At 32.1% G+C, this 26,128-nt stretch overlaps 1 protein-coding gene across 1 annotated transcript in view; it reads left to right on the plus strand.

Annotated features, from left to right (window-relative positions):
- LOC128993230 (uncharacterized) overlaps positions 1–26,128 on the plus strand; it is a 119,207-nt gene that overhangs the window by 57,801 nt on the left and 35,278 nt on the right. The gene's annotated exons all lie outside the window — the stretch shown is intronic.

Below are 26,128 nucleotides of genomic sequence, written 5' to 3' on the forward strand. Positions count from 1 at the left end.
AACTCTCCTCTCCTATTTAGTATTATCTTATAGCATTGTTTGTATTGATTACAATAATTATACAGGGTGAGTTTTAAATGAGTTCCCCCCCCCTACTTTTTTCTACATTTCTTAAGATATCAACTCGATGCTGCAATTCGTTTTTAAAAATCTTGATCCATTCTTAAGTTATGAGAACTTTTTATAACATTATTTTTAGCCCATTTTAACATTGTGCATTTAGAAACTAAGAACATAATTGCAAAACAGTGCTAGATAAAGATAAGTATACACCAGATAATACATAAATCTTTATCTAGCACTATTTTGCGATTATGTTCTTAGTTTCTAAATGCACAATGTTAAAATGGGCTAAAAATAATGTTATAAAAAGTTCTCATAACTTTAGAATGGATCAAGATTTTTAAAAACGATTTGCAGCATCTTATTCACCATAAAAATCTAGTTTAAAACGGTGGGTTACAACCCTACCTTTACATTTGAAAAAAAATTTGTATCCAATATGGCGGATCCAAGATGGCGGCCAAAAATTTATACCCAGTCAAAATGAAGTACTTACTACTCTACAATGATCTGACGTGGTCCGGAGTTGATATCTTAAGAAATGTAGAAAAAGGTAGGGGGGAACTCATTTAAAACTCACCCTGTATATCTACCAATCTACTGGCAAATTTAATATTGACTGCATGTCAGTCATAAGAAAATAAACCATAACTTAAGCTAAGTTTGTACACCTAATGCTATTGGTTGCATCCATGTTGGTAATGCATAGAGGTGCATACATAGTGCATCAACGACAGGTACATTATTGCTACATTAAATCAGCTGATCGCTTAGTCTTTGATGCACTAATACTACACCATGTGCACAATGTTATGTGATAGTACCAACTAAAATATAAGTACATGAAATAATTTATTTTATCACTATTTTAAGGTCAAAGAATTTCTGTTTTGTGTATCCAACCTAAATTAGTATGTTTGATGTGGCCTATGTTTCCTTCTAGGATGAATATCCTTTTTTGTTTTAAGGTCCTTGAGGATGACAACAGCGAATCTATCGTGAATAATCATGGGAAGTGGCTGTTAGACAAATGTTAGTCGTGTGTATTGTCGTTGGACTTTAATTGGTTTAAGCTCTTTTCAAATTACAGGCTCCTGAACACATTTAGTCTACATAAAAGACAAGATTTGCGTACGGAACTTACGATATCGGGTGGAATTTTAATTTGGTACAAGTACTATAAGGCAATACACGTCCTATATACTTGTATCAGCCTTTAACTATACAGTATACACCCAGGGAAACTAGGGCTTGTATTCAATGCTTATGTTCAAGAACACATGATTAATTATGATTGTTACTCGATGAAATGATAAGAATGGGCCTTTTAGATTGAGGAAAATAAATACGAAGTAAACTATAAGGATATATAATCAATAAATGGATGGATAAGGTTAAATATAAATAAATAACAGACAATTATTGGTATTATCTTTGCCGTTAGTTAGTTTTTTTATCATGGCAAAACTGTATAGACCCTTTCCACTCGTATGTCGCGGCCGCCGCGACATTTTCAGCATCGGCTTTTTATTGATAAATCCCTTTTATATAGAGTTTGCATGTTTTGAATTTGTGTTGAATACATACTTAATGATTTCCTTATTCATTTTACATGTCTTTGGTTGCTTGAAAAATAATTGTAAGTTTATTTAGTCAGCTGTGGATTAAAGAATAGAGAAGTGTAAATAGTAACCATGACGACCAAAATCACCAAAAAATCTAAGTTTGAAAATGCATTTTTTCATTAAAAATATACCTAATCCTTCTTGTAATGGCTGATTTGAATTGGCAACTAGATAACTAATGTTGATAAAGTGTTTTACAAATCCTGAAAATGTGTTAACGTTTTTTAAAAAGCCTCCCAAAAAATATTTTGTACATTTTATTTTACTTTTTTTATATTATGATCACACAAAAAATATTTTATGGGTATATTTATTTTGATATTTTGTTTTACTTGTGTACAATTTTATGCTGAATAAGAATCAAGCCCTCAAGTACAACAAATAATTTATTTTAGTCAGTATATGTACACAAAACTTAAAACATGTTTTTTTGCATGGCAATAAATGCAAGCGTATGGGACAACAAGGGGTCAACTAATCCGAGTGGAAAGGGTTAGGTTATGTTTTCGACACCACAAATGTTAACTAAGACATTTGAAATGCTTAGTAATTTTCTTAATTAAATTACAAATAGATTGCAATAGCTGGAATACATTAACTGATGAATTTGTATAAAACTCAGTGTTTCAACTGTATTTGGTTAAAACCTCTAAAGCAAAAGTTCAGTCTGGCAAACTTGTTTGAAAATCAAGTTTGTTTTAATGAGATTATATAATAGCAATGATGGCAGCTTTGATATTTTGTGTTAAAACTGTTCTTGAAATTTGTTCTTGTGAATTGTATGGGACTATGTTTTATCCATGATTGTATGTACATCTTAGTCCATTTTACAATGGCATACAAGCAGAGGATTCATTGTTTCATTATTGTATTCTTATGATTCGCCTGTTGGATCTTTTGCAGTTTAAACTATCATATCAGTGAATCATATAGTTTGAAAAGATCATAAATTTTTAATCATGGTAGTTCATAACCTGTTATGATACAAACATGAGAAGGAAACAGAATAAATGACAGTTGACAGTACTCCACCCTGTTAGAAGTTCATTCAATAATTTCTTTGTTGAACAATTTTAATAGACAAATGTCTATTAAAATTATTATTATTATTATTATTAAATTATTATTAGCTGATACGATAAATGTGCTGAGTATCCTAGTGCCTAAAAGCCTTGACTATTTGATACAACTTCAATGCTAAAGGCCTGTGGTAGAATGGAATGAACTGACCTGTGTTGTTGATCTGACCTGACGCTGTTACCGACAACTATACACGCCCAATGAAGAGGACAGCAAAATTTAGTTTCAACCCATAAAAAACTGGTCTGGGCAACATTGCTAACTACTCAGCCATCCTGTTTCTAATCATTCTCATATGATGTTTCAAACCATCAATTTAGAATTTTATAAACGGCATACATTTATACGTTGTACATAAAAAAATTAAATACCCTACCGATGTTTAAAACTGATACGGTCCTCAGTAGCTGGATCTAACCTCTTGCATCGCAAGTTATCTCATTGTAAGCAAGAAGGACGAGTCCAAAGTTTAGTCTTTGATCTTAGTCTGGCTTCGCTTTCGCTAGCGAACCTTTGCTAACTTCGTAATGAATATAATCTGCTAACTCTACTTTACTCTGCAAGTACTTAATAAACTTCACCTCCAGTAAATCTTATAATCCGACCTGTATTGGATTACACTAGTAGAACTGTTGCGTGTGTACGTTTTGTATGAGAGCGAGTTCAAGTGCCAACGGGTAAGGTTCTTCCTGAATAAATCTTCAAATTAATTACTTAAAGAATTTTTGGAAGTGGAGCGAGTTCCAGCCAATTTTTTTAATTTTTTTTAATCTTATTTATTTTTTTTTGCCGTGGGAGTCATAAATAGTCAAAACCGCCAGGTAGGCCCGACCATCGATGTATATAACCTAACGAACACATACAGTATAAATATATTATAATATAATTATAATAATAAAAATATAATTACTAAAAGGGTACTTTGTTATATATGTTTTAATTTTATTATATTAGTAGCCCTAAAAATGCAAGAAAATAATAATAAAATATATATATATGAATTTAAACGGATGGTGTTTTTGGTCTCTAGGGACTGACCTCAAAACGAAAAAGTAAATCGGTCACGGGTCCAGGTCTTACCATGAGTACTTTGGTAATAGGTTATTCCCTATATGGGAAATTCGCTAAAACACTAACACCGTAGAATAAAACAGCCATATATTTTCATTTGTGTCATTCCTGCGATTATGTAAAAAATTACTTTTATGTTTAAGAGCCAAATTTATTATTAGTTTTATTCAGTGCCACATAATTTACATCCAGTTTCACTGATTACATTTTGTATTTAATGAAAAGTTGGTAATGTACATTGAAGTAATCACCTCGCTGGATTTGGCAAACAAAATTTAATCATGCACGCTTTGGAGGGACCACCACATAATCTACGCTCGTTTCACATGTCTACCAACATCTGTTTAATATGTAACCTACGGTAGGACAACAATGTTTGGCAACATTTAATTGTTGGCGTTCGCAACAGGTGATACAGAATTTCACATTTCTGTAGTATTTATTTGTTCGTTTGCTCTGACAAAAACTCATTTACAATTGATTCGTATTGACACGAGTAACATCTAGTAATTAGCTTTTTAATATAAAATTCATAAATAAACGAAACGTTACAAAAATACATAAATAGTTTCCTATTCTCAGTAAAGGAAACTGTTTACCAAACTATATAACTACAAGCAATCTGTCACACTAAAAATCTATTAAAAAGTAATATTAAGATCACTTTCTACATCGAACGTTTTCTCAAGAAACTACTTTTAATTCTCGAAAGGTTCATACATTTAAACAGTAAGGTGTAGTGTTCCTTTGGCCAAAGAAAGTCAATTTGACCTAATGTCCTCTTGGCTTTGTGTCCCTTATAAGCCCAGATTGCATTATCTCCTTGCTTTATTCCGTAATTAGATAAATTTGTAAATTTCCCTTACGATCTCATCAGGTCAAGAAAAAAAAGTTTTAAGTAATCGTTGATACTAAAAATAGTTAGCACATACACGTTATCAAGCAAAGTAAAACAGCTGATAATCAGCTGGTTTTATTTAACGATTGTTAAATACTTACGAAACCAAAGGAACACATTTTATTGTTAATCATAGAAAATAAGTAAAAGCTAACTAAGAAGTGAAGTGGTTAAACCATTGACGCCAGATTATTAAACTAATAGAAAACAAATTACTAAACATTAAACATACTTGAATGGGTATATAAAATCGAATGATCTTTGATACAATAAATAAACAGAGTAGTAGTATAGATGGCAGTAGTTACTGATTTTGAAACAATATCAATATCCCATTGATATCTTTGTCTATACAGGACTGAACATTATAATTAGCTAGTTTTTTCTAGCTAGATGACCTTTTTTTGTTTACTATTTGTTTCTTGTAAACTTAACAAGTAGTTTAACTACATTTTGAAACTATTTGCAAACTTTTGTGCTCTAGTATAACAGCCAATGAAGTACCTGTAAAAGCTACCCCGAAACAAGAAAGTTACTGTATAATCAACATTAGCCCACTCAAATGTCACTAACATTTACATTACACACATCAAAAGGCTACAGATTACACTAGGACATAACCACGGCTGACGCTATTCAAAGTCATTGACTTTATGTTACGCAACAACCAATCTCTAGGATTACATTACAAGTATGTTTCATTGTTGGAATTACTTGGTCGTAGTTTGCACTAGAGCGGCAAGTGATGTGTGAAGGTATGTGTACAATTACAACAGCCAGCGTCACGTCGCGAAACATTCCAACGCGCTTCTGACATTACGAGTGAGGTAATGGAGCCATCTGCTAGCAACACTACAATACTGTTCTATCTCAATGTGTTATATTGTACAATTAAATTGTTAACTTCCATGAATACAATAAAAAAAATAATACCCGTGTTTACGTATGAATTTAAACTTAAAAATTTAAATAAACCCTAAATATGGTTTGTATTCTAATCTTATCTTAGTTAAACAATAATAATTACAAGGACAGAGGTTTTAAAGTACAAGGTTTAATGGTACATAAGTTAAATGGTTAAAATAGGGTTACAAAAATTGTTCAGGGGTGGGGATTCGTGCTGGCCGAATCAAAAGATTTCAAATTTAAATTTTCAATAAGTAAGTTATGGTAAGTTATGAATTAAATAATCTTTTAGAAACAATGAGTTAAATAGGAAGGATTTTGATTTTAATTAAGAGAGGTAAATTGGGTCCAAATGGATGCTTGAAGAGTCTAGTCTGAGTCAATAACTTAATAAAAATGGAATGTTCTCACCAATCTTCTGTAATAATAATTTTCTTCTTAGTTTAAAGGCTTAAATTCTTCTTTCTTCAGTAAAATTTGGAAATTTTGACACTACTTTCTTTTATAATATGACAATTATTTTCACAATTAAGAGTTTAAACTTTTATGTTCTTCTTGGATGCTTTTAAACTGCACACTCCTTTTCATTGTTGTAAATCATATCAAGTTATGGGGTTCACATAAATAAAAACATTGTTTAGTTTTATTAATAATCTTGAACCCAGATGGATGGTGTTCTGATTGGAGGATTTGTTTTTTGAATAATAATTTTTGAATAAGCCAATGAATAAATTTTTGATTTTAAATTATATATATGTTGAGCAATATGGTTTTAATAATATTAACAATGGACATGGATAAATATTGAAAATATAACAAGATTGAGCTTGAAATTAAAATAAGGACTATAATTATAAACATTGAATTTTGAGTCATTACAAAATTGATTTAGATTTAAGGTAGAAGGATAGTTGTAGTACTCGCATATTTGCCGGTTTCTGGTGCAATTCAAAATACCCTCGCCGCAACAAACCTGCAGACTAAACGAATTTCCATTTACCTGGCTGGATTTAGGGAAAATTAATTTTTCCATTTTTTTACCCTAAAACACAAAATTTAATAATTTCTCTCCAAACAATTTTGTAGAGCTTAAAAAATATATAATTTTGTATATTGAAGCGTTGTTGTGTGCCCAACGGTTACGGTGATAATTAAAAAAATGTAAATTTAAAATTCCTATGTTCTTCTTATGGAGAATAAATCAGTTATTGCAGTTTACTCGTTTATGGATATATTTTAACAAAATTTGGAAATTATGTTTTTTTCATACTAAGCTATCAACATTCAATAAACAAACACACCTCAATATCTTCCCTGTAGCAGCAAACCTAAGTACTCACTAAAATTAATGTTATTTAAATAGGGAATAAATCTAACAATTTTTAGGAAATATTTTAGTAGAAATCCAACCAGGTAAACGGAAATTCACTTGGTCTGCAGGTTTGCTGCGGCGGGGGTATTTTAAATTGCTTCTATTTTGTATATTTGATTGACAGTTTTAATAAACTGAGCTGATCAGATGATTTGCTTGCTTACATATTTTTATCTCAAAGTAAAGGCAGATATTATTTTATTTTTTTAGTGTTTCCCGGCAAAAAATCATGTTTTATAAAGTGGCCGAGTAATGGTTCTTATGCGTATTTTGTAATATTTTCTAGATTTTAATTTTAACTCTTAAGATTTTAATATAGAAAAAAATATTTACCTCTCTTCTGTACAGTATAAAACCTTAAACGTTTATTAAGCCTATATCAATGAAACAAGAGGATTTTATGTTCTTAACTGAAAAATCTCCAATTTCTCAGCATCGCTCGCGGCAAGGTGGTTTAATAGCATGTAGTAATATAGGAGATTGAAACACCCAATATCTCATACAAGATACATGTACACGACTGACGGATATACACTGTGGTTATTAAATTTTTTAACAGTTTCCTTACATTTACGCTCTGTTTGAGTCAATTTCAATTATTGAATACAGTTTATAACTTACTACTAACTTACTACCAATACTAATTTGGTAAATTATCTTGTGTATTTATTCTATACTAATTTATTTGATCTTTATAGTCAAATTTTTGTGTTAAATGTATTTTATTTTTGTTACTTCCATAGGTTTTTATACAGTAGTATGCGGCATATAAATGTATTAATCATTGAAATTAATACTGACTTGGCCAATCATGTTTCTAATTTCTTTTTTTCGTACAAATATATATTCTCTGTTGTTAAATTTTCCCTATTCATAGATAGAACATAGTATAGATTGATTTGATCGTCGTGTTTGGTAGGGCCAAATTGTAATTAGCTATTAATACGAATGGAAATATCATTACGAACAATTGAATTTTGTAAGAAATAGAATAATAGGTGAATAAAGACATTTACAAAATATTGATATCGATCAATGTATGTATGTAGCTGTAGCTGCTAAATCATTAGCCTTAATAGTCTAGCTAACGATATGATACTGGGAAGCGAGTGGTTAGAGCACGAGACTTCAGTCCCTTAGGACCCGGGTTCAAATCCCACCCCAAGTCACTAATGGATTTTATCTAAGTGATATTTCCGCAACCCCTAGGTCTAGTCTGAAGTAATTAATGTGAAAAACAATCCCAGGCTCTCGTGCCTAGCGTGCTAGGAAAAAAAATAGAAACGAAAATCTATATGATACTATTGGTTATGTAGCATATGCAAATCGGTACACCGCAAATATTGGGTTTTGTGATCTTTACTGTTTATAAAATCAACCTTAACTTCTATAGTAATGCTGAGTGTACGCTCGTTGTACGATCATTGTACGCTCTTACACTACTGCACCACTGCACGCGGTATAATAGCTATTTACCTTACAAGTGTAGTAAGAGCGTTTTTACATCACGCAGGTTAATGTTGTGCAACGAGCGGAAGCGAGTTGCATAATTTACCTAAGTGATGTAAACACGCTCTTGCGTAACGTGTAACGTACAAGATTTTACCTGACCCGACAATATACAGGAGGTTACGAACAATATTTTTCATTATCCATTTCATAACAGTAAAATTCATTTACAAACAAAAGCTAGGTTAGGAAAATTCTTCAAAACATAACAATAAAATTCAAGCGCACAGCTGATTTCTAGCGTTGAACGTCGTTGGCTCCATAGAGGTATATTTTTTAAGTTAATCACTCAATGCTATTTAAATGGGTATCATTACCTCACCGAGTGAGTTTTTTTCACTCGAGAAGAAAAGAAGTTGTATACATCACGCTTGGGATAGGGCAGTTTAACATGGCGGGTTAGGTAAACATCCATACCGCTCCATTGCAAGCTCACTGTATACTGCCTCGTTGCATGCTGCATACAATATAGGCTACTCGTATGCTCGCTGTATGCTCGTTGTATGCTCCCGGACGGTACCGGTCCCCGTATCTCACCGGCGCCGTTCACCATTGCACACACGTATCCTTCACCTTTCTACGACCAAGGTTGCCGCCTTCTCCAGCCAGCTTCTATACTTTCCTTACATAACGACTCTTTTGTCTCAACGTCTTTATCACAGGGCGCCCCTTTATGGCCCATTTTGAATTGTTATAGATAATTACCTAGCAAGTTTTTCTTCTTGTTTCTTGTGGAGTGAAGTACGTCACTGATAATATTAATAGTCCAGTCTACGAAGACGATTTAGCGGAAAAATTCATGTATGCACCAAATTTGGTAAAGTTGTAGGGGAAGGGTCCTTAAACAACTAAAGTGCTGACCGTTGGGGGTGAAGCTAAGGGGCAGGGCACTCTAAAAGTACCCTTTTTAGGGTTATCGTAAATAAACAAAAACTATGACCTCTAGCAAAAAATGTGTCATATGTTCAAAAGATCTACGATACCTACAAGAAAGGTCCTATTATTACCTAGCGTAGTATTGACGCGATTGTGCCAAAAGTATATTTTGCGTTTTTCGTATCGAAATAAAAGGAACAGTGTTGCAGTTTAGGTAACGTGAAGTACAAGATTTGCTTAAAATATTTGTTAGATTTAATCACCGCTTCTAAAAGTATTTAGTGTGATTTAATACTATCTAAAGTATATATATTTACGACAAACACAAGTCAAATTTTCTCAATAACAATATAATTTATTTTTGTGTGCAGTTATTTTATAAAGTTAAGTAGAAAGGGTTAAATATTTTGGTATCATTCAAATTTCTGAATGTTGTTATTGTGTTTCAGGTATTGCCATTTCGGTTCCAAATGTTTGATACTGTAAGTAAATATTAGCAATCTTAGTATACCGCAAATACCAGTATTTACAATGTGTTATGTACATTGGAGAGGTCCTCATTTTATCATCCATAATTTTAGATCCAATACCAATTAATTATTGTTTGCCATATTAGTATTTTCAAAGTGCATAAATTTGAATTAAAATAAAATTAATGAATTAAATTAAAACCTTGGACAAATTATTGCTGATTTTCTGGTACTAATATTTCCTCGGATATTATATACTTTTAACTTGTTTTACATTCGTTACATACATTTTAAATATTGTTTAATTAACATTAGCCGCATTGTAATTTTAACTACATCAATATAACCTTTAACGCATTCCCTTTGTAAAAAATGTAAATTAATATATCTTGCAGTGCTTTTTTTATAATAGAAACAAACAAGTCCATAACATTTGTTTATTAGTTTGAAAATGTATTTAGATTTTTAGTAATACTGTACAGGAAATTGTAAATTCAATAAATTAAAGGACGAACAAATTTTTAAATTAATATGAAGCTACTTAGAGGTTCCATTAAATAATTGGGTCACAGCCATCACACACAGACGAAATTTATTGCCGATTGGCAAGATTTTTACATGTGGCATTAGGGCATAAATATTGGGCTCATACCCTTCATCTCCCAAATAGAAATAGTTATCCTTCTAATAAACTGTAGACTTTAACCAATCACCTGTTCGGAAGGCAAATTCCTAACCGCATGGGCTGCGCCGGATGGAAAGCACACTTGGGCATGGGCCAGTGGGGCAGGGCGGACGATATCCGGTAGATCCTGTGTATATCGACACTTCCGGTAAATCGATATCCTTCCTGGTATCGCATAGCTGGGTGTACGATAGTTATCGTAACTGTTCCGATAATTTTAAGTAATGCACGACCTAGGTGTTGTTAAATCACTCAATGACTAGTCAGTTCCTTTCGTTAAGACATCGGCGCGTAACTGTATTTAAACGAAGGAGAGTTTAACATGGAGGTGGACAGTCTGTATAACCTAGTTACTGACTAAGGTCAGCTGTGCTTTTAGCGAATTCCCCTATAGGGAAGTATCTATTACCGTAGGTGGCACGGTAAGACCTAGGCCCGGGACCGATTTACTTTTTCATTTTGATGTCCCTAGAGGCCAAAAACACCATTCTTTAAAATGTTATTTATGTATATATACGTCCGTGAACGCGATAACTTAGTAGTGGTAATTTTTGTCCAATTTTGATGAAATATGGTTTAGGGGTGTAAAGTGGGATAAACTTAAATGAGTTTGCGAAACCAGCATAATCGGACCATGGAAACGGGGTTTTACAGGGGGTTTTATGGGGTAAAACATGGTTTTTCTCATTCCCCCCACCCAAAACACAAAATTTTCGAATTTCTCTTTAGACATTTTTAAAGAGCTTAAAAATTCAAATAATTGCAAATTTAAAATTACTATGATATTCTTATGGAATATATTGTACAATTTTGCAGTTTGCTAGTTTATGGATATATTTTGATAAAACTTGGCAAATTGATTTATTTTATACTAAGCTATTAATATTTTACTTAAAAACATACTTTATAAGTTTTCTTTTAACACTAAACCTAGGTACTCGTTAAACCTGATGTTATTCAAATAGATTTGATTGAAAATCAATTCAGACATATGAAAATTCGAATCGGCACGTTTGCTGCGGTGGGGGTATTTTGATCCTGAACCATTTTCTTCAAATCCCAATCATCAAGGAAAGGTGCTTTTATTTTCGAATCATTACACAATGACTTTTCTCATGATCAAACCAGTGATATTCTGATAGTTAGGTGTGTCCTTTAACCACCCAGGTTCGTAGTTAATTTTATAATCTTCATGAGATTTTTTCTTAAAAGTTGTATGAGTTTTTGCTAGCTTAGCCAACGTTTCGGACTTCAAATGTGAGTGAAGGAGGATTTTCCGTCATATTCATAAAAATGTTAAACTACAGTTCCATTTAAAGAGTGTTCGTATAAAACTACTTTAGCGTTGACACCAAAAATCAAAGAGAAATTAATATCTGATAATGTGATAGTAAAGAACTGTGTAGGTTAATTGTAACGAGTACAGAAACCTCAATTATGGACAAATACCAAAAGGAATTGGATTCTGGTACAATCGACCTTGACCTTGTACATGTTGTGGTTCGGGAAATGTAAAACTTATCAATTCCATGGATTTGCATTGATCCTAATAACAGTTATTGAATATTCTGTACAGACTGGATGGGAGAGTGGCAGCTCTGGTAAAAATTAATTGGAATTTCGCCCGAAAAATAAAAGCAAGATATGAAGTTATCTTGATAATTTTTTTCTCGATGCCATTTCCATTGCTTAGGTGTTTTTGTAAAGGATTGGCCCAACCATAGATCGTTATACTATCTACAGTTTTTTATGATTATTCTAAATTCAACTATAACTAGGTATTGGCATGGATAAAACATACTCCCTTAGTAGATTTCACCTCTTATGAAACGGCTAAAGACAATTGTATCGTTGGTTCTGCCCAGTGCACTGTCGAGGTTGTGTTTTATTTACAGTTTGTTTCTTGTTATTTCAGTCATTTAAAACCTCGTTTAGCTTAAAACGATCTAATCATAAACAATAACTCGTCCCCTAGTTAATCAAACAGTAAATCACAAATCATAAAGTAATAGAAATAAAGTTTCGTCGACACTAAAGATCAGTGTCACCGGACTTGAACTAGACACGAAAACGAGCTTCAGAATTTGCAATGGGATGATAAGTCTATTTGTGTTGGTTTTCTATGGTATTGGATTTTGGATACTGAAGTACAATATTTTATCAATGTGGATCAGCTGTAGCCAATTTTCCTTACCATTTCCTTGATGGGAATAAGCCTTTCATAAAGTGAACTTGGATATTAGTCAAGATAATTTTTTCACAGTTAGTTTTCGCTATCAATCCGGTAATTCGGAATATACCATTTACTAAATCTATTTCATTCCCTCATAACAGTTCGCTAAGAGCCAAGAGAATTTATTAAACACAACCATAAACGCTCAGCACCAACAGTGCCACAATAAAGCCAACAAATGACTGACATTTTGGTCATAAACGACCATCAGCACAGTACAACCTGTACAGTCGTATTACCAATGTCTTGTAACGTCGCATTGTTATTGTGTTAAGTCATAACATGAGATACACGGGCAATTGGCAGTGTAGGCGCCATCTTGGTTATCGGTTATCCATTTAAGCTATTGTCTGCACTATTGTTTCAATTTGAGCACCAAGTGTTATGTAATGCATGCAAGACAATGATTTGAGATTGGAGATGAGCGTTTCATATATATGATACATAAAGTATTAAATCTTCGTATTAGTTTTTGTTAGTCTACATTCATTGATTTTTCTCAGTTTTGTAAGGATTCAAAGTCCATGTCAATTCATGAGTCACTGAAGAACCATACCACTTACGTTATTAATGTTTAACATAGCTGACGTAAAACCTAGTCGATAACGTTGTTCCTGCCAAATGTGTGAAGAATAATTAAAGTACCCACGCCACAGCAAACCTACAGACTACAAAAATATTTCCATATAATTACAGATTTATTACCTATTTAAATAAAATTAGGTTTAGGTACCTGGGTTTGATGCTACAGGGAATGTAATAATAGGCGTGGGTTTTTAGCGAATTTCCCTATAGGGAAGTAGCTATTACCGTAGGTGGCACGGTAAGACCTAGACCCGGGACCGATTTACTTTTTCATTTTGATGTCCCCAGAGGCCAAAAACACTATTCGTTCAAATTTTTATATATGTATTTATATATATATATATATATATAGACTTATATATATATATATATATATATATACGTCCGTGAACGCGATAACTTGAGTAATTTTTGTCCGATTTTGATGAAATTTGGTTTAAAGGTGTAAAGCGGGATAAACTTGAATGAGTTCGCGAACCAGCACGATCGGACCATGGGAACGGGGCTTTACGGGGGGTTTTATGGGGTAAAAATTGGGTTTTCTCACTTTTGCCCCTCAAAACACAAAATTTCCCAATTTCTGTCTAGACCTTTTTAAAGAGCTTAAAAAAACAAATAATTTAGTATATAAAAGTATTTTTGTTCAATTATTAGTAACGGAGAAAATTTAAAAAATTGTAAATTTAAAATTCCCATGTTATTCTTATGGAGAATATTGTCAAATGTTGTAGTTTGCTTGTTTATGAATATATTTTGATCAAACTTGTCAAATTTATTTATTTTGTACTAAGCTATCAATATTTTACTCAAAAACACACTTTATTTGTTTCCTTGTAGCAGCAAACCTAGGTACTCGTTAAACCTAATGTTATTAAAATATAATTTAACTGAAAATCAACTCAGACAAATGGAAATTCGCTTAGTCGGCAGGTTTGCTGCGGCGGGGGTATTTTTAATTAAATTTCAAAAGCTTACTATAAAATTTAAATGTTCCATATCGATAAAATACTACAACATTTTACACTCTCCTTAACCATTGAAATTTCCAATTTAAGGGTCTTTTTATTTTCTCCGTAGCCATTAAGCACACAACAACGCTTTAATATTCTAAATTATTTGTTTACTCTGCAATATGGTTTGTAAAATAAATTTCAAACATTTTATGTTTTGGGGGTCAAAATTTGGAAGTTCATGTTTCTCTCCATAACCCCCCCCCCCCTTATACGAAATAAAATAGGAACCCCCTAAAATAACACATTATATGAATTTGAGCTGATGATGTTGTAGGAATCTGGGGACACCAGAACGAAAAAGAAATTCGTTCCTGTATTCAGGTCTTAAAATTAGACCTACGGTAATAGCTTATTCCCTACATTCATTATATTCTCTTATATAAAACTACATTTGTCCCTAATGATGAGAGAAATACACTCCACATATCCATGAAATTTATACACCAAAACCTATTACTACAGGTTTAATTGTTGTCTAATATATTATACAGCATTTTATTTTTCCATCTGTCCTTCAAACTTTTTTACATTCTAATATCAATTGATATTTTTGTTACACTTTTGGAGAAAGGTAAACCTACCTTGGGCTCTGAAGGTGTACTCAAGCCGAATATTTGACTGTTTGCTTCTGGAGTTCCAACAATACAGGTCTGAGGTTTGTTTGGTAAAAGCAAATATTCAGAGACCGTCTGTGTGGTCTGGTTTCAAAAGACGACTCCTTCGTAAAATCGAAAGCTTAACCTTTGACGTAAACATTTCTTCCGAGTTCGTTATTATATCGATTTTAAATGTCATTTACTATCGATTTTGGAACAAAGATTAATCTCTAAAGTACTTGCACAAGACACCCAGGTTTCTTTAATTTACTAGATAGCTCTAGATACAGTTCAGGGTTCCAAATAATCTGGTGCCATTATTAAATACACGAACGCCAAAGATGTTGGTTTAAAAATAACTACTGCTTAATAGTTCAATGTTCATGCTTAAAAAACCTAAAATTGAATTCTCATTTCGATTATTTTGCATTAATATGCACTCTTACTAATAACTTTAAATTTTTTGGTTAAAATATTATATTATAAATTTAATTAAGGAAACGTATGTTTAATTACATAACGAATAGTCGATTTGCCTGCTAAAACTTAAATTGTAGCCCACGGAAATGTGGATATCATAAGGAAACCACTTATAAGTCTCGTCTTACAGATACAAAATACGAATTTTTAAATTCACCTAAATATAACTATTAAGGTAGGTTATTTGTGTCATTGAAACCAGCTCATAGTATTGGATAATGTAATCTATAGTCTATAATCTTCCTACACAATACCAAAATATTCGAATTCATATACAACCGGAGTTGTAGAAACAAAATAAATCAATTACGAATTCCGTTTGATCCAGTACAAAACGTAAAGGGAAAACATGTTAAATATGTTGAAAGGTTATTATGTTTGAACGCTACTATTTATAATGTATCTTACTTTTTATTTTTTATCGTAAATTGCCTTTGTAACTTAATCTTTTTTTCATTGTTGTACTTACTTTCACTCAGCTGACAAAAAATAAATACCTAAATATTAACAACTAAAAAATATCTTAAATAAATTACAGATACCTAAGGAAATTTGCAAGTATCGTCTGGTCTTTCCCTACTTGCTCATTGCTATTGGTTGAATCCTTGAACCGTTATGTTGTGATCATGTACCACAGTGATAGGTAGTGAAGATAGTCTGGACATTCGACTACAATTTTTATACAATTTTATTTTAATTTTGTTTGTTTTTTGTTAGTTAAACGCTTTGAAAATGTCTTATTTCGGGTATTGCAATAATTTTCTCTGCTAGCTTTGTGTTTGTACGTTGTATGGTATTTTCCCCCGAACCTGAAGATGGAAACAGATTGATTTCGAAACGTGAACCCACGACTGCCGACAATGAACCAAACACCGTGTGTGTCTAAGTTTTGCTTATTTCATACGAATATGCAGTTTGGGCTTCTCACTCACACGTTCCAGTTTCCATGTAATCGCCAGGGAAATATCAATGGTATGAACAATTGTGGGTTTTCCTCCGTGTTTCATATCGCAATACCCGCAAATGGTTTCGTCTTGCTCCACGTTTTTGTAATAGTTGAATTTTCTACGGTGTTGTAGTTTTTAAAACATCTAAACTGTTACATGAAGGTGTATGGAACCTACGTCCAGCAAAACCCACTTGACCAAATACGGTGAAACTTTGTTTTAATACTACATAGCCAAACATTCTGCATTACACCAGGTTTATTCCCTCTACGACCTTTTTACGTAGGCACTTGCTCTAGATCTTCTAAGAGTAAAGATTTTCATTTTACAATGCAGCAGACAGAAACAATACGAATATATTATTTTGAAAAGTTTGGTGTTTCTTTTATATAACACGTAGCTACCCCACTGATTATAAAAATTTAGTAACATTCTACAATGATTAGTCGTATTGCACTAGCTGCCTTGGGCTGCATCTTTGGGAGTTATTTTGAATTCACACTTATTAGACGAGTCGATTTAGCCCAAAAAAGCCTCTAAGATAGAACAAATTCCAACAAATGGTTTTTCGACGGTTTTTGGTAGTAATAGGTGTAGAAAGTACCAGGAAAAAAGTCTACCAAAATCGGACAACCGGAAGTCGGGTTTTTCCAAGATGGCCGCCGTGAGGCCCTCAAATCGACAAGATGACTTCAAATTCGTCGATTCATAGTTCCAGGATTGGCAGATTTCCACGAAAATTGGCAAACACATGTAAAAATATATTTCCAACCTTAAATATGAAAACTAGGCAGACAAAGTAACCCAAAGATGAATTTTCAGGGTATCATGTGCTTAAAAAATAAGATTTTTTACCTCAAATATATTTTTTTCTAATATTTTGTACAAAGTGTGTTATAATTTCAAATTTATTTTTTCACCATTAGATTCAACACAAAAAACCTAACAATTTAGTATATTGAATCTTTGTTCTGCTTCAATTTGTTACAGAGATATTGAAAGTAATATATTTAGTATGTTTTCTTGCCGAGATAGCTCAATGTTAATCTTATGGAGAATAAGCATAAATATTAATATCATTTTTTATTAAACCTATATAAATAAGACTTTTTGTTCTGCTTCATATTATCTGTTTTAATTTTTTTTTTTTTTACTAAAAATTCCTTTTTTGGCAGTTACCATTGCAGCAAACCTACGTATTCGGTCCCTCAGTTTTAATCATAAAGAGAATAAGCAAAAATCAATTTCTCATTAGTCCGAGAAGTATAGAATATAACCTTAAACAATACAAGAAAACGTTTTATGGTTTTATGTTGTAGTTTTGGGTGTGCAGAGTCGGATTTTCCCAACATTGGACAAATTTTGAAAAACAGATACCATAAGCATTTTCTATGCACAATTTTCTAAATATTGACTTGGGACCAACATCGATATTTATTGGGTGGTCAGTACTTCATTTCGATGGGAAACGTATTTTGGCCGCCATTTTGGATCCACCTTATTGGATATAATTTTTTGTTGTTGTAACGACAGTGTTGTGACATATTATTATTACTATATGAACTAGATTTTCACGCATATTCCATTGCCGAAATCCGTTTTTAAATACATATTTTTTGTTTTAAACGTTTTGTACTTTGGATTTTTTTACGATTATTTTCCTTATCTTCATATAGTAGTTCATTCTTAAATAATTAATGATGTAAGGGCTTTCATTTGAGCTATTGATCATTAAAATTGGACGAGTTAGAGACGAGCTACCAATCCCAACAAAATATTAAATTTAACTTTTTATAAATCAGTTTTTATTAAATGATTTATATCTCGGGTTCTTAATACGTCACCAAGTTCTTTCTGGTCTCAAATGACTCAGTAGAGAATTAGGTTTTTTATTTTATTAGTCACTAAATAATATCTGACTAATTAATAAAAAATGAGTCATGTACCTTAATTTAATATTAAATTATTTGCATTTGAAATTTGACTTTAGTTAAGTACATATATCCCCAATTCTAATAACTCCCAATAAATAATCCATAACTACAGTAAAAGTCAATACTTTGATGAATCTTTTAAGATTATAAAGAGTATTGGGAGTTATTTTTCGATTTGGGGGTATATGTCTTAAACTAAAGACAAATCTCGAAAAAAAAAATTATTGTTAAAATAAGACAGACCCATATTAAATTTGTCACATTTTATTATTGATTAAAAAAAAATAACCCAAACATTTACTGAGTAATATGAAACCAGAAAGAACTTGGTGGCGTATTAAGAACTCGAGATATACATATTTTAATAAAAATGTATTTCTAAAAAGTGAAATTTAATATTTTGTTGGGGTTGGTAACTAGTCTCTAACTCGTCTGATTTTAATGATCAATAGCTCAAATGAAATCCCTTACATCACTAAATGTTTAAGGCTAGAACGAACTGCAATCGTTAATATGTACTGGAGATATAAGAAAAAATAATCTTAAAAAATGTTCAAAATACGAAACGTCCTTAAGAAATGTTGAAGGAGAATTTTCGTTTGAATATATTTTTAAAACGAAAAAATAATATTTAAAAACACATTTTGGCAATGGAATGGGCGTGAAAATCTAGTTTAAAATAATGTGTCACAACATTGCCATTACATAAAAAAAAATATTTATATCTAATATGGCCGATCCAAGATGACTGGCAAAAACACGTTCCCTATTGAAATGACACTGTCATTAGCCTACATTTAAAAAAATATTTATATCCAATAGGGGGATCCAAATTACGGCCGAAAACACGTTCCCTATCGAAATGAAGAAATGACCACCCAATAAATATCGGTGGTGGTCTGAAGTCAATATCTAAGAAAATGCATGTGGATTTTTTTTCCAATGTTGAGAAAATCCGTCATATTAAATCTTGATTCTAGGGGTTTTCCAGTAGACCGGTTTTTGGCAATTTTTTTTATGTTACTCTGCATACCCAACACTACAACATAAAATCATAAAACGTTTTCTTGCAATTTCTTAAGGTAATATTCTATACTTCTCGGACTAATAAAAAAATTGATTTTTGCTTATTCTCTTTATGATTAAAACTGAGGGACCGAATACGTAGGTTTGCTGCAATGATAACTGCCAAAAAAGGAATTTTTAGTAAAAAAAAATATTAAATCCGATAATATGAAGCAGAACAAAAAGTCTTATCTATATAGGTTTAAGGAAAAATAATATTAATATTTATGCTTATTCTCCATAAGATTAACATTGAGCTATCTCGGCAAGAAAACATACTAAAGTTATTATTTTCAATATCTCTGTAACAAATTGAAGCAGAACAAAGATTCAGTATACTAAATTGTTAGGTTTTTTGGGTCGAATCTAATGGTGAAAAAATAAATTTGAAATTATAACAAACTTTGTACAAAATATTAGAAAAACATATATTTGAGGTAAAAAATCTTATTTTTTAAGCACATGATACCCTGAAAATTCATCTTTGGGTTACTTTGTCTACCTAGTTTTCATATTTAAGGTTGGAAATATAGTTCTACATGTGTTTGCCAATTTTCGTGGAAATCGGCCAATCCTGGAACTATGAATCGACGAATTTGAAGTCATCTTGTCGATTTGAGGGCCTCACGGCGGCCATCTTGGAAAAACCCGACTTCCGGTTGTCCGATTTTGGTAGACTTTTTTCCTGGTACTTTCTACACCTATTACTACCAAAAACCGTCGAAAAACCATTTGTTGGAATTTGTTCTATCTCAAGTGCCTATATTTACTCGACTATTATGGTTAAACACGGATAAATCTTCCAGTTGGTCTATTAGATTTTTTTAATATTATATTGGATTTTTAAATACTCAATTAGAGTTTTAAAATAGTCTATCAGATTTTTTTTTAATATTCTATTTGATTTTTTAAATATTCTATTAGAGTTTTAAAATGTTCTATCAGATTTTTTAAATATTCTATTAGATTTTTGATATATTTTAAAGTATGAAAAAATATACTGTATTTCTAATTTAGACACACTTAAGCGTCTTCAAAGATATAACACGCAAAATAATGCTATAAAGGTGAGAACTTCTATCGGCTTATCTAGTTTTGACTATGTCACATTTTAATTAAAACTTTAACAACTGAAACTATGTGACGTCGTTCATATAGTATAACACAAAACTTTGTTATTTTGTCCTACATAGTGGCAACACTGCAGGTCAACGTACTGAACAACACGGCGTGGTTATCAGCTGATTTGTTACCGCTCAGCTGGTGCTAGTTGCTCATTAACTATCTCATTACCTTTGCTATCAGCTGTTAGTTTGCATACTACCCGTATTGTTCAGCGTAGGTCAACCATTCCCTTGAACACATGCAAATGTTACTTGAAATCATTATCTTACCAACCAATATGGTTATAGAAAATAAGTTAATTTAAGGTACTTTCACTTTTCCCGGTGAAATGCACAAAACAAAACAAAAAAATGATGATGTGAAATAACATCAATAGGCATAATAAATACGTAATTAAAAATATAAATCATGTATGAGTTACTTATTTCATCTTAAACTCCGGTGGTTTCTATCGGTTAATCGCAAGATCAATACTTGTAGGCCTATATTATTAATATTATCTTAATATCGGAATCGCACCAAACATACAATTGCGTGATTGCAGAAACTAGTACAATCTAACTAACTAATTGTATACAATAAATTTTGCTTATACGTGAATTTGAAGTTTTGCTATATCCTAAAATTAACTAGTGTTATTTCATCGATTTCCGCTTTTACTGTTCATTACATTTTGGAGGATTCAAAACACTGAATTTCACTCGTATTAGTTATGTTTGCCTATATGTTACTATTTAATGCATCAAGACACACATGCATTAAAGTATGAGGGTGTATGCCTTATATCACTGTACAATAGGGCGTTTGAACATAAGTTGTAATCCTAAGAACTATGCCTGATCGTAAAACTAATAGATGTAAAACATCAATTCACCTAGAAGCCCATAAATTATAGCATAGCCCTACAAATCAATACTGAGTGAAATCTGCACAGTTTTCAAATTGATACTTACATAATATTATTTTTATGAAATTATTTTAAAAGATTTCGATTTTAGTAAACATTATTAACTATAATTCTTCATCTCAAAGCGTTAAGTAGCAATTTAAATTACATGCTGTAGTATTTCTTCCCTAAATTTTGTTTGGAAAGTAGATTACAAAAAAACATAAATCCAACACATTTTTTGTTCGAACCTTTATGAATAGTTTATGTAAACCACACAAGTTGCAATAAAATGGTTTGAATGCTTCTGCCTTCAGAGACCATCCTGATCCTACTTAAGTCTTTACTTTGGAAACGTTGTGTCGAAGGAAATATAACATAAAAGCATCCGCTTATATTTGTATCTGCTTTATTTGTCAGCAGACGTTTGCAATTTCTAATACAACAGATTACAAATTGACACCAAATACACTTTAGACTCTAAAAGTGTATAATTGAGAAATAAATATGTTTGTAAATTCAAACAAATCGTTGTTAAGAAGAAGTTTGTTATAAAATTTTACCACTGTTTTTGTGTAACTAAATAAATTACATGTTAAATCTAAGATTGTCTGGTACTGTATTGCAGTTTTGAGGCCAATTTTATATTGACACAACTACAGTAAGCAATAATTAATTGATTAATTCGGATTCTAACTGATACAGATTAACGAAATCCGGATTAAATAAAGTAATGTATATGTTGAAAGGCAGCTATATTTCGTGACTCTTTGAGTACTCTTTTTTTGTAATGAATGTCTTAATAATGTACACTAAATTTTAAAATAAACACAGTTATGTGCTAGCAGATAAAACCAACTGGGGAAATTAAAACTGTAAATTATGTCAAGGAATCAACCATTGTATGTAATATTTCACATTGATATTTCGTCGTCATTTTATTCCTTTCAAATTAAGTCATTTGCGTGGAGAGAATACCCCCGCCGCCACAAACCTGCAGGGTATATATGAATTTGGACGGATGTTGTTTTTTGCCTCTGGAGACATGTAAAAAAAAATATTAAATCGTTCCAGATCTAAGTATTACCATGAGACCCACAGTAATAGCTCATTGCCCATTGGAAAAACGCTGAAAAAGACAACGAAAAATAAAACTATCAATTTGTCCAAAAGTTAACCTAATAACATTATATTGAAATGCCACTGCGCTGTATGATTTGTTACAATAATCAGACGGAGGGATCGGTGTACGTATTCAGCAGGGTAATTAAGGATCTGTAAGACCCGGTTAGGATTACTCAAATGAATAGAGCTCCAGAGCTCGGGTAGAATATCAATCATTAGATAATCGTGGTTTATTGTTACGTCTATTATGTACTGACGTAACACTCCTGCCCACGGAAGATTCAATGGTACGGTAGCTATTTAATCAACGACTATTACTATTGATTAGTGTCTGTTGACAATTAATTGTATTTCGTCATAAAATTCAACTATTACTCCACTAATTTCTTATACCTATAAAAATAACTCTTGACACTATTTAAGGGAAGTTAGCGAATAAAATTATTATATTTTTGAAATACTGTAAATTTCCATTACTTCCGCTAGTCTACGACTGGAAAATGTCCGTAAAACGAAAGTTTGGCTATTCGAACAGTGAAAAGGTAAAATATACATTATGCAATTTTTCGTAAAAACTTTTAGAGGTACAACACTTGTATACTATATTTTTGTAGAAAATATAATTCTCACAAACTGAAACTACTTAAGTACTACACCTAATAACACATCTAAATAAATGATTTCTTGAAGATGTACATAAAATGCAAATTTACTAGGAAGAACAGACATTTGTGCGTGATTTTCCCTCGTTACTTTATCGGGACGAAGTTTTAATTCAGTTTTATAGAAGCGGAAATCGAACCATCAGTTCCGAAACTGAAGCGGTTTATATCGATTGACGTCATAGTCCCGCGAGTCAGTTCAGAGTGTCTACCTTACATCAACCTTACCTAAACCTACCTACAGTACATCATGATGCAGTGATCCGATTATAGTGAAGTTCAGGAGCAGTTTTTTATAAATATATTTTTCACCACATCATTATGTTTTTATCTGTTTTACATACAGTACGTTAATTGGTGGCTGAAAGTCACATTTTGCTGGCCATACCAGCTGTAATTGTCACTTGGGGACCGAGCAGGTTTTTACATCCCTAGGGCCGCAAAATCAGCCGCCCGCTTACTTTCTTAAAACATGAATGCATATTAAATACACAATCAGTATCCATAGCATTACAATAGAGTTGTTTTATTGTCATCGCTGCCTAGCAACTATTTATCACTATTTTTGCTGATTCCTCAAATTATTTTTTCACATAACCTCAAAAGTTGTAGTTGTGTTGACTATCAGTGTGCATTATTATTGTGGTGAATAGTGGTAATAGGGTATACTGTGGTGAATAATAGCGTTCGTATCACCGACCGAAATGGTTTTGCAGCTCTTGATAGTTTTAAGAACAAACGTTTTTGAAAACTATCTCTAGCCGGCAAAGCCTCATTTTCGGCCCTAGGTACGAATTATACTATTATTATACAAATTCTTTATAAATTGGTGTAAAAGTACGAATATAATTTGAAATATTTTCATTAATCAATTTTACTCCTTTAACGTAATTGGTATTTCCAAAACGTGTAAGTGAACGGTCCAAACCCTAGTCCACTTTTGTTAGATTGCACCATTAATTGAAATCCCAACTACGTATACCATCTGATTTAATAAGTTATTTCTTTTAATTCTAAACAAAATTGTACAACACCGATTACTGTGAAAATTACTGTTTAATTTATTGCAACTGTTGTTTACCGTTACTCAATCATCTATTTCAGGAACAACAAAAAATAAGTTAGAAAATAGAAATTGTGACACTAACGCATTCTGTGACTAGCTCACTCAATTATGTTTTTTTATAATAAAATTGGCAACAGCTTATTCATATTGATGGGATTTCTACTTCAGTATCCAAAATTCAATGATAAAACCGTGGATGAAACAAAGATGGAACTCATCAACACAGTTTCATATTTTACAATACGACAAGTCCACTTGCAGTATATTCAGAGGCTACAATTATGCTCGCCATACAATCAGTGCAAAGATGGAGTTCCGCATATTGTTCCTCGACTTTGGTTTCTCTGTTCTCACGTATTCGTTTCCTTATTTACAAAAAGGGAACGGATGATGCGAAACATTGATTGTTGCAAGCCTAGACAAACCATAGACTTGGTATGAGAACAGCTTGCAACCAGCTGATGCAGAAATGCTGATATTGTTGCATAATAGTGTATTTCGTACCTGGGGCCAAAAATGAAGTCTTGCCGGCTCGAAATCATTTTTAAGATCGAGACGAAGTCGAGAACAAAACGATCGAGAGCTGCAAAACCCTTTCGGTCCATGTTACGAATGCAATTTTTCACCATACTATAATACAAAATTGAGAAAATATATACAATAGTACACACTAACAGTCAACACAACTATAACTTAAAGGTTGTGTAAAGAATCTTTTAGAGGAATCAGCTAGGAAACATCAAATGGTGACGTCAGCTGGCATGGACAGCAATACCAGCCAATTAAACCTCCAATTTGTTAAGCCTCCTTATAGTCATATGAAGATGGGGTTGTAGATAAATTTAAAACTGCTCAATAATAATACAATTTTAAGGGCATACGTAAATTAAAATTGTCAATAATTTCGCATAAATTTGTCAAGGCTACTTTATAATATTAAGCTATACCATAGAATTGACGTTTTATCTATGGCTATTCAAAGGATAGTTTTAACTAGTGTACATGTTGCTCGAAATCGAGCAATTGCAAATAAGTAAAGAAAGTAGTTACAGTATTTAAAAACCAACAACTTATTAAAAAATTAAAAAAATCATAATTTCCGATGAGTTTAAGAGACTCAACTCATAGATTACGTATCTAACAGTATCATATAATCAAAATGTTTTTGTAAATATTTTAATATTTTTAAAAAGCTGATCTGGTTTTTTAGCGTATTTTACAGATCTTTCCAACTTATAGCCGCATTAGGTTGTCCATGTTGATCTTCGTCAATGATAATGTAGTCTGCATGGTACTACCCATTGTCGCCAGTACGTTTACAAATTTCAGTCATTTTTTATAGTGATAACATTTTGTTTACATTACTTAAGAACTGCTTGATTTTCTGCAGTTCAACCGACAAAGTTTCATGTATCGTATTAATTATATAGATTTATCCACGCTTCTTAAGATAATAAACCAGTCGTTGAAGTAAGAAGTACATTTAAAGCTTAATAAAGCTTATGGAAATAAACGAGGGCTTAATTCAAGTCCCGGATATGGAGGACTTTCTTCGCCCTTGAGTGTTGAAGGCATTACACTTATTACTCTCAAGTCGGGAGGGGGGGGGGGGCGACAGAGAGGTTCAAATGTCATTATTTAACTGTCAGTTAAGTAAACCTTTGTTGAGAATGACTAACATCAATTGTTAAATGTGGTTTTTCGTAAACATGTGAATGTTATTTCTTTCTCCCCCTAAACCGTAGTATATGGAGAAAGTATTGTTTTCGTCAAAAGTTTTGAGTTTGAGTTATGAGTGGATGTATCCATTTTGGGTATACCTGAACCCAAACTTTAATGGTGATATTCCCTTTTAA

Source organism: Macrosteles quadrilineatus, unplaced genomic scaffold (assembly GCF_028750875.1).
Source record: "Macrosteles quadrilineatus isolate MER2022 unplaced genomic scaffold, UCM_ALF_1.0 Scaffold_4__1_contigs__length_99947679, whole genome shotgun sequence".
In the NCBI taxonomy this organism is placed as follows: Eukaryota; Metazoa; Arthropoda; class Insecta; order Hemiptera; family Cicadellidae; genus Macrosteles; species Macrosteles quadrilineatus.